Source organism: Agelaius phoeniceus, chromosome 1 (genome assembly GCF_051311805.1).
Source record: "Agelaius phoeniceus isolate bAgePho1 chromosome 1, bAgePho1.hap1, whole genome shotgun sequence".
NCBI classification, from domain to species: domain Eukaryota; kingdom Metazoa; phylum Chordata; class Aves; order Passeriformes; family Icteridae; genus Agelaius; species Agelaius phoeniceus.
In genome coordinates this window covers 70,398,674-70,411,787 of record NC_135265.1, presented here as the reverse complement: position 1 = coordinate 70,411,787, position 13,114 = coordinate 70,398,674, and the positions used below count along the sequence as shown (strand labels likewise).

At 41.6% G+C, this 13,114-nt stretch overlaps 1 long non-coding RNA gene across 1 annotated transcript in view; it reads left to right on the top strand.

Annotated features, from left to right (window-relative positions):
- LOC143694523 (uncharacterized) overlaps positions 1 to 11,723 on the top strand; it is a 142,427-nt gene extending 130,704 nt beyond the window's left edge. Inside the window, exons 8-9 of the long non-coding RNA XR_013183080.1 lie at positions 2,806 to 2,947; positions 10,057 to 11,723. This is a non-coding gene — a long non-coding RNA (uncharacterized LOC143694523). The remainder of the gene's footprint in view (positions 1 to 2,805; positions 2,948 to 10,056) is intronic.
- Positions 11,724 to 13,114: the final 1,391 nt, after the last annotated feature.

Genomic DNA, 13,114 nt, shown 5'->3' with positions numbered 1-13,114 from the left:
GTTTCTGGCTTCTGCTTTCCAGTGCCTGCCCCAAGTAAGGTCCCTGGGTACATCCCAGCCTCTCTTCCCAGACTGTAAAATGACTGTAAAAGGGTTTGCCTGCCTCAAAAATGAGTTGAAGCCTCTGATCAACTGCACAGGGAAAAGGGCGAAAGGGCTTTTACTTGTCTCCCTGGTTTTAAGCTGTTTAGGACTTGTAACTCTTAGTTATATCTTTCATTTTGGTCATTCCCTTTCTTTTTTGGAGTAGGAAGAAAGCATAAAGTTGTTAAAAATATTTGTTTGTTTCATAAAAAGACCTGTTGCTCTGAATTACAGATTTTTAGCTCCCAAAACTATAAACTTGTGATTCAAACTAGGACCAGGCATAGGTATCTTCCTTTCCTTGCTATAAATGCAGCTATTTCTGTACCCAAAGTGAGACTCAAAGTAAGGCCAGCAGATTCCTTGGGCAGGGTCTGAATTCAGATGAAAGGCTGAGGCCCCGAGCCACCAAGTCACCTCCCATGTAAAGGAGGCCAGAGGAATCAATAACATATGTACTTTACAGCATGGCAGTAATAGTGGAATTTTATAGTGGCTTTCAGTTATAGCCTTGAAATTGATTTCTTTACCTTCTGTGTATTAACTATGCATAACACTTGCTGGGAGCAAACCAAGTGATGTGCATTAGATCCCAGTACATCAAACAAGCCCCAGAGTAATGTAGCCACCCATTTATTTTGGCTGCCTATGGTATATGGTAAGCTATGCAGTTCAAATATGCTTGCCTCTCTTTCCACATATACTTCACAAGTTCACAAGACATAGCTTTAATATTATTAGCATATTGTTATTTAAGAAAAAAAAAAGGCAAATTCTTTGGTAAATTTAATAAACATCTGGTTGTGATTGGGGAAGAGATTGTTATTTGAAGTCATTCTGAGAGGTTGATAATTCTTCTCCTGAAACTATCTACAAAATCCCCTCCCTCTCATGCCCCAAGGCCTAAAAATATGTATTTCTTTTCCCCTTTGATATCCTGACACTTTCTCTCAGGAAAGGTCTAGTAGGAAACAATGCTTAAGATCCAAGGTAAAAGTTCTTATCTATCGCCTCAAACTACAGCTTTTACCTGCTTAACACCTGTAGTTTGATTGATAACACTTTACAAGATGAGATAAAGACCCTAAATACCATTAGCAATATTCACACCCTGGCAATCTTTGCTCAGAGAAATGTGCATTAATGTTCTGTTATTACAGTAGTAGTTTCTATTTTCAACTGCAAGCCAATTTATCGGGGTGTGCAAACTTTGCTGAGGACATGCAGTCCCAGCACAAATATGACCAAGCACATTCTTGTTTCATGATTAGATCTGTATGAAAATGAGGAGGCACTGCCTGCAGTTGCTTTGTGCTGTGAAGCAGCTGTAGACAAACCTGTTGCTGTGACAATGTGAGATAGCAGTTGGGAGATTTGGCACGTAAGCTCAGCCTGAAAATCTTCTCATTCCTGTCTGTGTCTTCTCAGATGTGACGTGCAGCCGGGTGAGATCCCACACGGATTTTCACACCAACCTTCCAACACCTTTGGGAAATGACAGATACTTTAGCAAAAGCACAACCCTGTACTTTGTTCTGCAGTTTTCTTAGTTCACAGCCCCAAATTTTGGAATGTCATGCTGGCTCAGAGATCCTGGTTTTCTCTGATCTAGCTTTTTGTGTTGTTACTGTTTGTTTTCACAAAATGAGTGTATGCTGCTCTGTAGTGGTGTACATGAGTTCTCCCAGGTGCCAGGTAGAACAGCAGAGGTTCAAACTAATAAAAAGAAGCAAAGGAAAAATGGGAAGGAAAATCAGAAAGCAGGATCATCTTAATGTCCCTTGGAGCAGCAGTGGGAAAAGAAAATTTCATCCTGGTGGATCTGGAAGAGAGGGATAGTCCAACACTATGGGACATCCAGAAGTTGAGGGCTATCACTTGGACTGCTGGCATTTAAGGGCAGACCTGCCAGATGAGGCTTAATAGCATTTACACCTACCAGCCTACAGGACAAGACAAGGAAGGATTAGTTCCAGGTCCTCTGAGCATGCCAGGTTTGTCTATATTTAGTCTTCTTCCAAGGCATTGCTGATCTCTGTGCCTCCATAGTGTCAAATCCCACCCTGACAAAAATCTTTTCAGCCACTGGGGTTTTCTGTAGAGGGACACATCACCCTGATCAACTCCTGCATTTAGGTTATTAAATAAACAAGTATTCCAATTCATTCCAGGTAAAATGGCAGGTGCCAGCTGGCTGGAGTTCTGTCCATGGAAGAAGGCAGAGTCTCATTTCCACCACTCTTTGCATCACAAAAAAAAAAAAAAAAAAAACAAAAAAAAAAAACAAAAAAAAAAAACCAAAAAAAACCTTCAGGGGTTACAAAGACAGAGAATGTTTGTAAAGCTCTTCCTGATCACTAGTTCTGTAGGGAAGTGTTTTAAGACTTTTTTTTTGGTGTGTGATATTTCTAAATAATAACATCAATGATCTTAGTAAATGACAGAAAGTGATGCCTTAAATACCTGTTCAAAAAGCAACTGTATTATGATCTCATCAGCAGGATAGTTGTGCTTTCTAATTGTTCACTTCCATTGCAGAGAGTTGCTAATTAAAGATGTCATGTAGACCCACACAGGAAGGAAAGAATTTCACAAAATATCCTGTTTCCCACCCATCGGATGGGAATAGAGTGGGGGGTGAGAGAATGAATCAAAGGATGAGCACAAGAATATAAAGTTAAAGCTGCAATAGTGACAATAAGGGTTTGTTCTTTTCCACAGGAGCCTGTCCCAAGAAAGGATTCCTGATGGGACATTTCCTGTTCACATTGCTGTCTTTCTCATGAGAATCCACTCTCAGACCCCATGCCTCCTCGTGGACTCTGACAGATGGTGGCATCCAAGTGGACCCTGACTGAGCAGAGTAAGGGAGAGTCAGTGACATGAGACAATACTGGTGCTGCTGGAGTGTGAGGCATAATCCACAGCCAACACTCCTGTTACAAGAACTGCAACAAGAATAAGAAATACCTATGTGATTGCTTGTGGCCACTCCAAATGAAAACGTTGCAACAGATCTCAAGAATGCAAAGATGCTTCAAGAGATTTATTGCAATTTTCTTAATGCATGGTAAATTATACCTATGGGGTCCTGTTCCTGCAAAAAGATTTCTTGGGAAGTGTTAAGCATATCTGATGCTTATCAAGAATGCTCAGGAATAATCAAATATATTTGATACTGTGTATAATTGCCCTTGGAATAGATTTTCTGCCAGTGGCACTTTTGGTCTAAATTCCTACTCCCATCTGTCTTGAGGGTTTAAGAAAGCAATATTTGCTAAGTAGATATGCTAAGGATGCTGTTCAGCTGTGCACTGGCATGCTGTGCCTATGTAGTGTCACTCTGCATCTCTTCTTGAGAAACTGGAACTTTCCATTTGTAATTCATGCATTCTGGCCCTAGAAACCTCTGTCATTAACTTGGTACCTCTTGTAGAGGCCAGAAAAAACCTATTCAGACAACACCTGACCTATGGAAAACATTGAAGATTTTTTTTTAACTGTTGGGTGGCCTCTGGGAAAGGGAATGGAAAAAAAAAACCCCCCCCAAAAAAAAAAAAACCAAAAAAAATAACACAACCAAACAAAAAACCCAAAACCCAAAACAACCCAGACTTATTAACCAGATATCTAACTCCAAGTTTCAGAAGTTCAATAGACACCAACATGTGGAGAATAATATAACTGAGGCATAAAACCACTACAGAAAGCATGTGAGGCAGAAATAACAGCGAAATTTGATAGGTCTGATATAAAATCTAAGATGAATTTCCCTACTCAACAGGACTCTGTTGGTTCTATAGAATTAATCTAAAAGCCACTGAAAAAAAGCATTACTTTTTCCCCTAAAACAAAAGTTCCACTTTTTGAAAGTACTTTTATTCCATATAAGTTGGCAGAAACTTTAAGAAGAATTGATAAGAGAATGGCAGTGCTGTCCTTTAGGCTGAGGTACTCTTGTCAAGTCATGGTGATGTCTGCCTGGCTGAGTGCAGCCAGTGAACCCTGTGGGTACCACATGAATAATAAATGCAAAGCCAGAGTCCTGTCCTGGCAGAGAACACAGTCAGTGTTGCTGTGGAAAAAGCCTGAGACACAACCTTGGAATATTTTCTGGAAAATTTAATCTATCAAGGGGTTTATGAATTACTAATCTTAGTTTATACCATTATTGGATAATTAATGCAGATGGTGGAAAATTGTGAGAGGGTGGATTTTTGAAAACATCATCACATGCTCAAGTTTCCAGTTTTGTCCCTGGTGACACTGTCCAGAAAGCTGTGGCCTTGACAGGAGTGAAGGCTTGGCCATGCACTTCTACGAAAACAAGTTTGAATTTTCTTTTAATTTTTGGGCTTCTAGTGGTCTGTTTGGAAGGAATTAGTAAGGGCTATAAAATAAAGATTTTCTTTGGAATACAAAAAAAAATAATCAAAGGCAATGTAGAACACAAATTTCCACAATTTTCTGTGGACCTGAGGTATTTGATATGTTCATTGCACAGTTGCAGCAACACAGTTTAGCTGGTTTAAATACACTTAAATGCTCTCTATTACATCTGAAAGAACAATGCCAGAAGAACTAAAATGGAGTTTTTAGTAATTCCTCATCCAGAATAACTCTCCTACCACTGTTGTTCAGGAATAGCTGTACACCCTATCAGTGATAGCACCCACTGGAGACAAACCTGCACTGCCTGACACCAAAAGGAATATCATACATTTCCTTATCATATCTGTGAATTGCCCATCAAGATCATCTCAAAAGGAAAGAGAAATTGCCTATGGGTTGTGAGAGATGACAGCAAGCATTACTAAAGGCAAGTCCAAGGGATTATGTGCCTCACCGAAAAAATTCACACTTATAGTCTTGTATTTGAGTATTTTCAGTTCCAAATCCTACTCAGGAAAGGTGGTTTAATTTGTGGTTTGTTTTTTCTTTTTCTTTTCCTTTTCCTTTTGACTAATTGTTACTTTTTACCTGAAATCACTGTTTATATCATTCAGTAGTTTATCACCAAGAACACCTGTGTGGGAACTGGAGGTGATAAGGAAATTTTCAATATATCACTGTTTTCTATTAGCAAGGTGTGAGCATATATAGAAGTTGCTATCTGTCTCCTATTTAAGTTAGATAAGGGAATTATGAAGTGGGGTGTGTCTTACCCATGGTTAATTTGTAAAATCCCACCTGAAGAGATAAACACTAGGAAGCTGTAAATTAAATGCAAAAACAATGTCTCAAAAATGTTCACAAGGGACTTTATCATTCAGGTTTGTTCCAGGGCAAATCTTGTATTATTTTCTTATTTCTATAAAACTTGTTAACAGCCATGCCACAGAGAGGTATTCACTTACATCACACTCGGGAATTGTGTTTGGGCAGCTTCTGGGTGTTATACTGGATGAGTACTTGCAAGGTATATGGTTGAATACAAATATAGGGAGAATCCTTAATATAAGAGTTAGTCTTTATATTAAAGTTGCTTGGGCCAAACAAATTTTGAGGGGCTGTGCTGAGCAAATATGAGGGTTCATCTCTGTAACTTCACTGGAAGTAGAGAGGAAAGAGGATTTGTCCATGGAAAATACTTATTTGAAAACATTCTGAGCTGAGAAGGACACAAAGAATGAAGGATGGACTTTGTGGACAGCACTGGCCTGGGAATCAGGATACCTGTCATGTGTTTGCACATCTTCTTCTTTCCCTCACAGATGGAAAGTGCCTAAATAGTGCTGGATTCAGAAGCCTCAGTTCTTTTGTGGGTCTGTTAATTTCCTTCTTGTTTTTGAGTTCCCTGATAGAATACCAATGCCAATAAGCTTCTCACTTCCTTTAGACTGAAGGCTTCTAAACTGCTCTTGTCCTGTGCATATTCCTGTGAGAGTGTAAGATTGATCTGCCTTACTCAGACTGATGCAGTTGAGTGCCTGGAGTCAATCCTTCACAGAGCTGAAAAGCACAGAAACACTGTTGCCTAACCTGAGGCATTCTCCTACCTCCATGTTTAGTATGCAAATATGGAGTCTGGCTTTTCGATCTGTTGAGTGCCTAAAGCATCTTACCTCTCTTTGAAGAGTGGATTTGGCTTATCTTACTTTTTTGAAACTTCTCAAATATCTGCTTTTCTCCAGCATATGAGACAAGAATTCTCAAGGGCATGATGCAGACCTCCTAGTGTGCTAGCCCATCACTAGCTGGGCTTGGAAAACCTTGCCAGTCTTGTTCTGCACTGGTCAAGATTTATCACTGTAGCTACACAGAGACTAGACAGAAGTCATGTTTCCTGTGACATGAAACAACCAGGAGGCTTTTGTCTAGCCCAGAGATCTTGACTCTGCTTCACTGATCAGCTCTATGTCAAAAAAGCCATCCTGCTGCTTTTTAAGGTTCTCCTCACAGCTCCCTTTGCTTCCAGTGTGACTCCCTGTCTTCTGGCACCAGGACTGATGAGTCTCCCTGGGTGAGCTTAGCTCTCTCTGCCCATGCCAGGCAGGCTCCATTGCTAGCAGCTGCTTTGCTACATGAAGGGACTTAAGTGTTGCTTCCACTGAGCTGAAAAGACTGGACTTGGCAAGTTCCTTGGCTTAATGAGGTCTGCAAAGTGTCTTTGAATCCAAGACTCCCATGATGGTAATTGTTAGCACTTTTCAACACAGCAGTCTTTATATGGAGTAAAATATTCAAAAGTGCTTAAGTGAAGGTCAATAAGACCTAGCTATTAAAATAAATAAATAAATAAACCCCGAACCCATAATTAACAGATGTTTGTGGTCCTGCAATAAGTGAAAATATTTTAACAGCCCTTTGGTAGAAACCAAATGCTGAAGTAACCCTTTGGTTAAAAAGCAGCATAACTGTGTAGCCTGGCAGGAAAGGCTCCTTCACTGAGAATAAGGAAGCCTCTGGGTTTGGGGAACAGCTTACTACACAGACAGACCAAAACAGAGCCAAAAGGAGGGTGCTTGGAAGAGCTTCCACCTGCAGAGCTGTACCTTGGGGGAGCATCTTGTCTGCAGCAGGACAACCTGCTGCTTTTGAGGCAGCTAGTTCAGGCAGTGACACCTCACCTCATTTCCCTGGGAGCTGCTTCCATGTCTGGGGCACCACAAAACAGGCAGCACAGAGAAAAGGTGCACAGCAGACTGGCTGCAGGGAAAGCCACAGCCTGGTGGTCCCCCTTAAGCTGAGGAATGATAAGCGGCATCTCCAGGGAATGGACATGGCAGCTTCAAAGACCTTGGAAACCAAAGAATTTGTCTCTTGCATACTGGTTACTGAATCGGAATGGGGAGAACACTGTTTCTTCCTTTATGAAATTTAGCCTTTTAATTTCCTTTGCTTTTACTATGTGTGTCCAAAAAACGAAGTGTTTCATTTTGGGGGTCAGAAGGAGTTTTTCAGTGCACATGAGGCTCTCCTCTTTTCATTTCATGGAAAAAATTAAGAGCAGGGGGAGAAAGGGAAGTTGCATCTGTTTAATGCAAGCTTCCAAAATATTTTGAATTCAGCAGTCACAGTGAAAATAAATGCAATTATTCACACAGCTCTACTCACTTTGCATACAGAAGCAGTGAGATGATTCACAACTAAAGATTTTTTTTTTTTTAACATTCATTTACACAGTGAAGTAGCAATATTGAGCATGGGAATATGTGTTTTGGATTCAAGACCTGGGTTTGTGAGCATATATGATGGAAATCGAGTCAAAATCCTGCTTAGATTTGAGTTCCTCTTCCTGGTAAAGCCTGCAGCTTGTGCAGTCTATCTGATTGTTACTTGCTTTAGTAGTAATAACCTGGTGCAGGCTGGAATATAAGCTTTTCACAATAAACCTCAGCTCTACTAATCTGGCTAGCTTTGACCCAAGTATTAGACTGCTTTCTCCTGCAGGCTGTGGGGATATGGTGCAAAATGAGAGAATCATTTGCCTTTAGGTTGAGCAAATGAAACCCAATTTATGGCAACAAAAACTTTGGAGGCTAACTTGCTGTCTCATTTATCCTTCTAAACGTAAATGAAAATCACATGTAAAATTTTATTAATAAAACAACTGTCACTTTTGGTTATTTTAAGCCTGAACTCTGCCAAATGCAAATACAATAAATAATTTTAGAGAGAAAACCGGGTAAGCCAGCCCAAAATCTGCTTTTGTATTTTTTTATAGAGATGCCAAGACTGTTTGATCAGCATGGGAGAGCAATTTGTTGACTCATGAACCTAGCTCTCTCTGATTACTGCTTACATAGCACTTTGGAAAGGTTGGCCAAATACCTTCAAGTCAAGTACCTTGTTATTATGAACATGAGTGCCAGTAACAAAGAAAAAATAGCCTACATGTCATTGAATAATAAATCATGGAGGCAAATAAATGGCTTTTCTAAGAAATGCTCTGTTTACATTTTGTCACGTGACGTGGCTTTGCTTATGTTCTTGGATGTGATAACACTTGAAAGAATACTTCCTTTTCACTGCAGCATCTTGGCATCAATCATCTCAGGGCAACTGCAAATTCTGGGATCTGTTTGCAATCAGGCAAACGAAGCAACAAGGGGGATTTAGTGGTAAGACCAATTGTGAGTGCTGGAGCTGTGTGGGTAAATGTAGCTGGCCTTGCTCAGCAGTCACAAACTACCTCCCTCACACGAGCCTTTGGCATAATTACTCATGCAGAACAGGTATTCATCCTCTCCAAGCACCACATAAATGAGGCCATGGTAAAGTTATGCAAAGGAAATATGTATCCAATCTGATAAGAAGTCCCTAATAATTGCTGGTATTTTCCATAATATTAGTTTAGGGCTAGAGCCACAAAAAAGGTTTAGGCATGTAAGCTCTGCCTAACTGCCTCATAGGCATTTGTGGCCAATATTTAGATCCTCAAAACCCTTGTTCAGCTACTGCCTAACCCTAGAGGCGTCTGAAGTCTGCAAGTGCCTATGCTCCTGCCAGTAAAATTCCCGAGGTGCCCAAAGGTCTGCTCCTGGGCATGCCTGGGACTGCCTCTGGTTTTTCTTTCTTCTTTTTTTCTTTTTTTTTCTTCTCTTCCCTTCCTGAGCTCAGTAAGTAGATACTCAGCTTGTTTAACCCCTGATGACATCCACCAATGGGAGTTCTGACAACTATCCTTTGAGAAGCCCCAGTAGTCCCTTGGCCACAAAAAAGCCCCCTACAAAAAAAAAACCACAACCCCAAAAGTAGTAGAGCTGCTGGAAATAGAAGTTCAACCTCAGTCTAAGCTCTCCACAGTGACAGGACACCTGACATCAGGTCCTTTCTCTGACAGAGAGGGGACAATTCCCCTTACTGCTGTGCTCCAAGCTAAAGGCAAGGATTTTTATCTCTCTAGGGCATCATGAGGGTTTTCCCAGATGAGGCTGATGCTCTTTTGCAGGGTGCAGACCTGCCTCTCTTGGCTGTGCAAGGGATGTCCCTGGAGCTCTGCCCCAGCTGGCAAGTGTCCCTGTGCCCTGCTGTCCAGCCAGCAGTTCTGTTTCCCTGTCCCAGTTAACACCCTGGGGTGCCAGGCACAGTGCCAGCTTCAGCAGGGAGGGCCTGGGAGCCCTGCAGCTTTCTGCCTCTAGCCTGGTGATCCAGGAATTTGGCAGGAATCTCAGGCTGTGCTTCCGATGGCCAAACCAGCCAAGAAGGGGGGGCCCTACTCCCTCACCCCACGGTCACGAGCCCTGCCCTCTCTTGTGGCAGTTCTGGCATCACTGGCCTCTGCTGAGGCAATCCAACTTCCTAAAATGCCCAAAAGGTTCCCCCCAACACCCTTGGCAGGTGTATCCTTCTGCAGGTTTAGTGAGTTATGTCATCCCGTGAAGGGATCCAGCCACCCCCAGAGCTGGCTGGGAGAAAGCCTTGTGAGCAGCCCTGCTGGCGAGGATGAGCTGGTGCCAGTTCCAGGAAAGGCTTTCTTCAGGCATTCCAGAAAACTAAGAAGCCTAACCTTTTTTCTTTCTTTTTCAGAGAAGAAGTTCATTGTCTGAACTGCAAAATCAGCCTGTGACCATCTTGCACAGGAGCTCATGTTCTCAAAAAGTGGCTAACGTGGGTACCCTACACCAAAAGAAGGTGGAAACCAACGTCAGACAGCTACTTTTTTGCCAGCAAGATACTTCTTCTAGTGTCTTTTTAACTGTTTTCAGATAAATCATATGAAAGCAGGTGTGGAAATGTGCTCCAGAGTAATATGAGTCAGGTGAATGGGATGGAGGCGTTTACCCCTTATGCTTCTCACCCTATCAAATGAGACCTTGGAGTTCAGCAATAAAGCAAATGCCCCATGGAGCAGGTAGGAGAGTCAGCAGAAGGAAGGTGAGATAAAAAGTCAGAATATAGCTGGGGTTAGGAGGGAGAAGGACGAGCTCATGGCTTTCCTGGTGTTTGCTGGATTTAGCATCTCACTGCTTCATAGTAAGTGGCCACCTCCACTTCCTCAGTTAAAAAAAGCTAGAGAATCTCAAAGAAATTTTATTTATGTCCTTCCTCTTGGGCTTTTAGGAAGGAGACCTCAGCCTGGGTGTAGCTGGGCACCAGCATTTAACAGGCCCAGATGGAGTGCAAATGACTCAGGTATGGAGCTGTGATTTGCCTTTCTCAACGTGCTAGGACTCTTTTGGATTCAAGTTCTTGTGCACAGGTAGGTGGCTACATAATTTCAATTATGTCACTGATCCATCTTTTATTTTGGTGAAGAAGCAGCAGAAGAAATTTTTCTGTGTCCATCCAGACTTGGATGAATTGTGTGTGTGCACACATACACACACACACACACACACACACACACACACACATACATACTTGCTTGTACAGTTTCCAGTTCTTGGATGTGTTCTTTGACCATGGTTGTACTGGTAGCAGTAGGAGGTGAATCCACAACTTTCCAACAGACAGCCCAATACATAGCAGAGGTTATGTTTGGACCAGAGGGTGGGTGAGCACTGGAACAGGCTTCCCAGGGCAGTGGTCACAGCACCAGCCTGAGAGAGTCCATTTGGACAATGCTGTCAGGCACACAGTGTGACTCTTGTGGTGTCCTGTGCAGGGTCAGGAGCTGGACTTCCATGATCCTCACGGAAGTGAGGATCAATGATGATCCAACTCAGGATCATGATCCAACTCAGGTTATTGTAGGATTCTAAGGAACTGGGGCAGTTGGCTGGGATGGCTGGTGAGGTTTGACTTTGAGAGCAGTGTTAAATGCACATGATGCAAGTTTGAGAAGGAGAAGACTTGCACTTCACATCTGCTGGTGGCTCCTTTGTTTAGTGCTAGTTCAACTATGTGGCATCTCTTATTTGGTCTCAAAAATAAATATTTTATTTCTTTGGCTTTTCAATATGTGGTCACTTCATATAAATATGATGACTTGGTAGATACACTAGAGAACAGCAGGATAATGCTCCCAACTCCTTTTCTGTCACGTGTATGTTTATCTTTTCTGTCAATGTTGAGTACTGTACATACTGAGCTGTACATATTGAGCCCTTCTGCATATCTGTGAATTCTTACAGCACCAAAGGCAGAGTCCCAACCACCTGGTTGTATATCACCAGGAGCTTCCTGGTGATATAGAATTGCAGAGCATTATTAACTAGCAGTGTGTTATATCCAGTAAGAAATCAAAAAAAAACCAAACCCACCCCCCCCAAAAAAAAACCAAACCAAACAAAAAAAAACAACAACAACCAAAAAAGGTTTGCTGTTCAAGTGTCTGCTCCTTCCAGCTTCTACCTTGTGGTGGGCTTAAAATGCCTGGGATGCTTTTGCTCTGCTTTCTCCATATCTCACCCAGTTTCAAGCATGGTGTAAACCATGTTTTTTCTCAATTAAAGAATTAAATGCAGGTTAAATAAATAGTGTTGTCAGCTTCTGCTGTCTTAAAACAGTTTGAATTTGAGACATGTATTATAGGAGGTGTTTGGTCTTCCTGCTCTCTCTCCTGCTCTCAACTTTGCTACTCGGTCTGTGAGAAACTGTGTCCTCCTGGTAGTGCCATATTAGAAAGGAGGGGTGAGTGTTTCCTGTCTAGTGGAGCTATCATCAAGTTTCAGTCCAAATAAAGCTGAAAGAGTCTGCAGATTGGGAGGCTTTTCTGGTGAGATTTGCTCTGTACATTTGTTTTTATAGTACTATAGTTGCCAATCAAAGAGGCAAGCAAGTCACTGCTTAATCCAATGCAGACTAAACAGCAAGGGGACTGGTTATGGGAATTTGCTTACAAAGAGATTTCCTGTTCTGTTTGGAGGTCAGTCCCAGTAAAAATAAGATAGTAGATGCATTTACTTGGTCCCTCAATATATAAGTGTACAAGCAATCATCCCAGGTTAGCATGTGAAAAACATGGGCAGGAATCTGAAAAGTACCATCAGAGAGAGGCTTTTTCTTGATTGTATTGAGGGGGGACCCTTTCAAACTAACAAGTGCCTTAGTATTGTCTTGGTTGCCTTAGTTTTCAGACCATTACAAGGGTGTAGATCCTTGAAAGACAAATTACAGCAGGTTATTCTTTTGCAGGTTAATCATACTGACAAGTTTCTCTCTTAGGGATGAACTAAACTGTTAACATGTATTACAACCTCATTTTCTTTTGGTTATCCTGAATTTTCATGTAAATGAGGGAGTAGTCACAAAAATCCAGTCTCTAGGCATAATTTTAGAAATTAGTTAGAATATCAAATTGCTTCATCTGATGCAATCACACTCTTCCAAATGGGAAGACTAGAATAAATTTGTCATTTGTGTTGCCTTGGGGAACTCCAGGATGTTTTATGTAATCATACTGCCATACTATGGTGAAGTTAGAAAGATGCTGAGGTAAAATTCACAAACTTAGGACACCCCTGGGCAGCAGTGCCCAGTTCATAAAGAAGCACAGCCTGGGAACTTTTTCCATGAGGCAGTGAGAGTTTGTCCCTTCCATTACCTTCAGAAGAACTGAAGCTGCTTTTCCAAAGGGACTTTAAATGAATATCCTCATTCTTCCTATACTGCATAATACAAGTTATACAAGAAGGATGCTTCA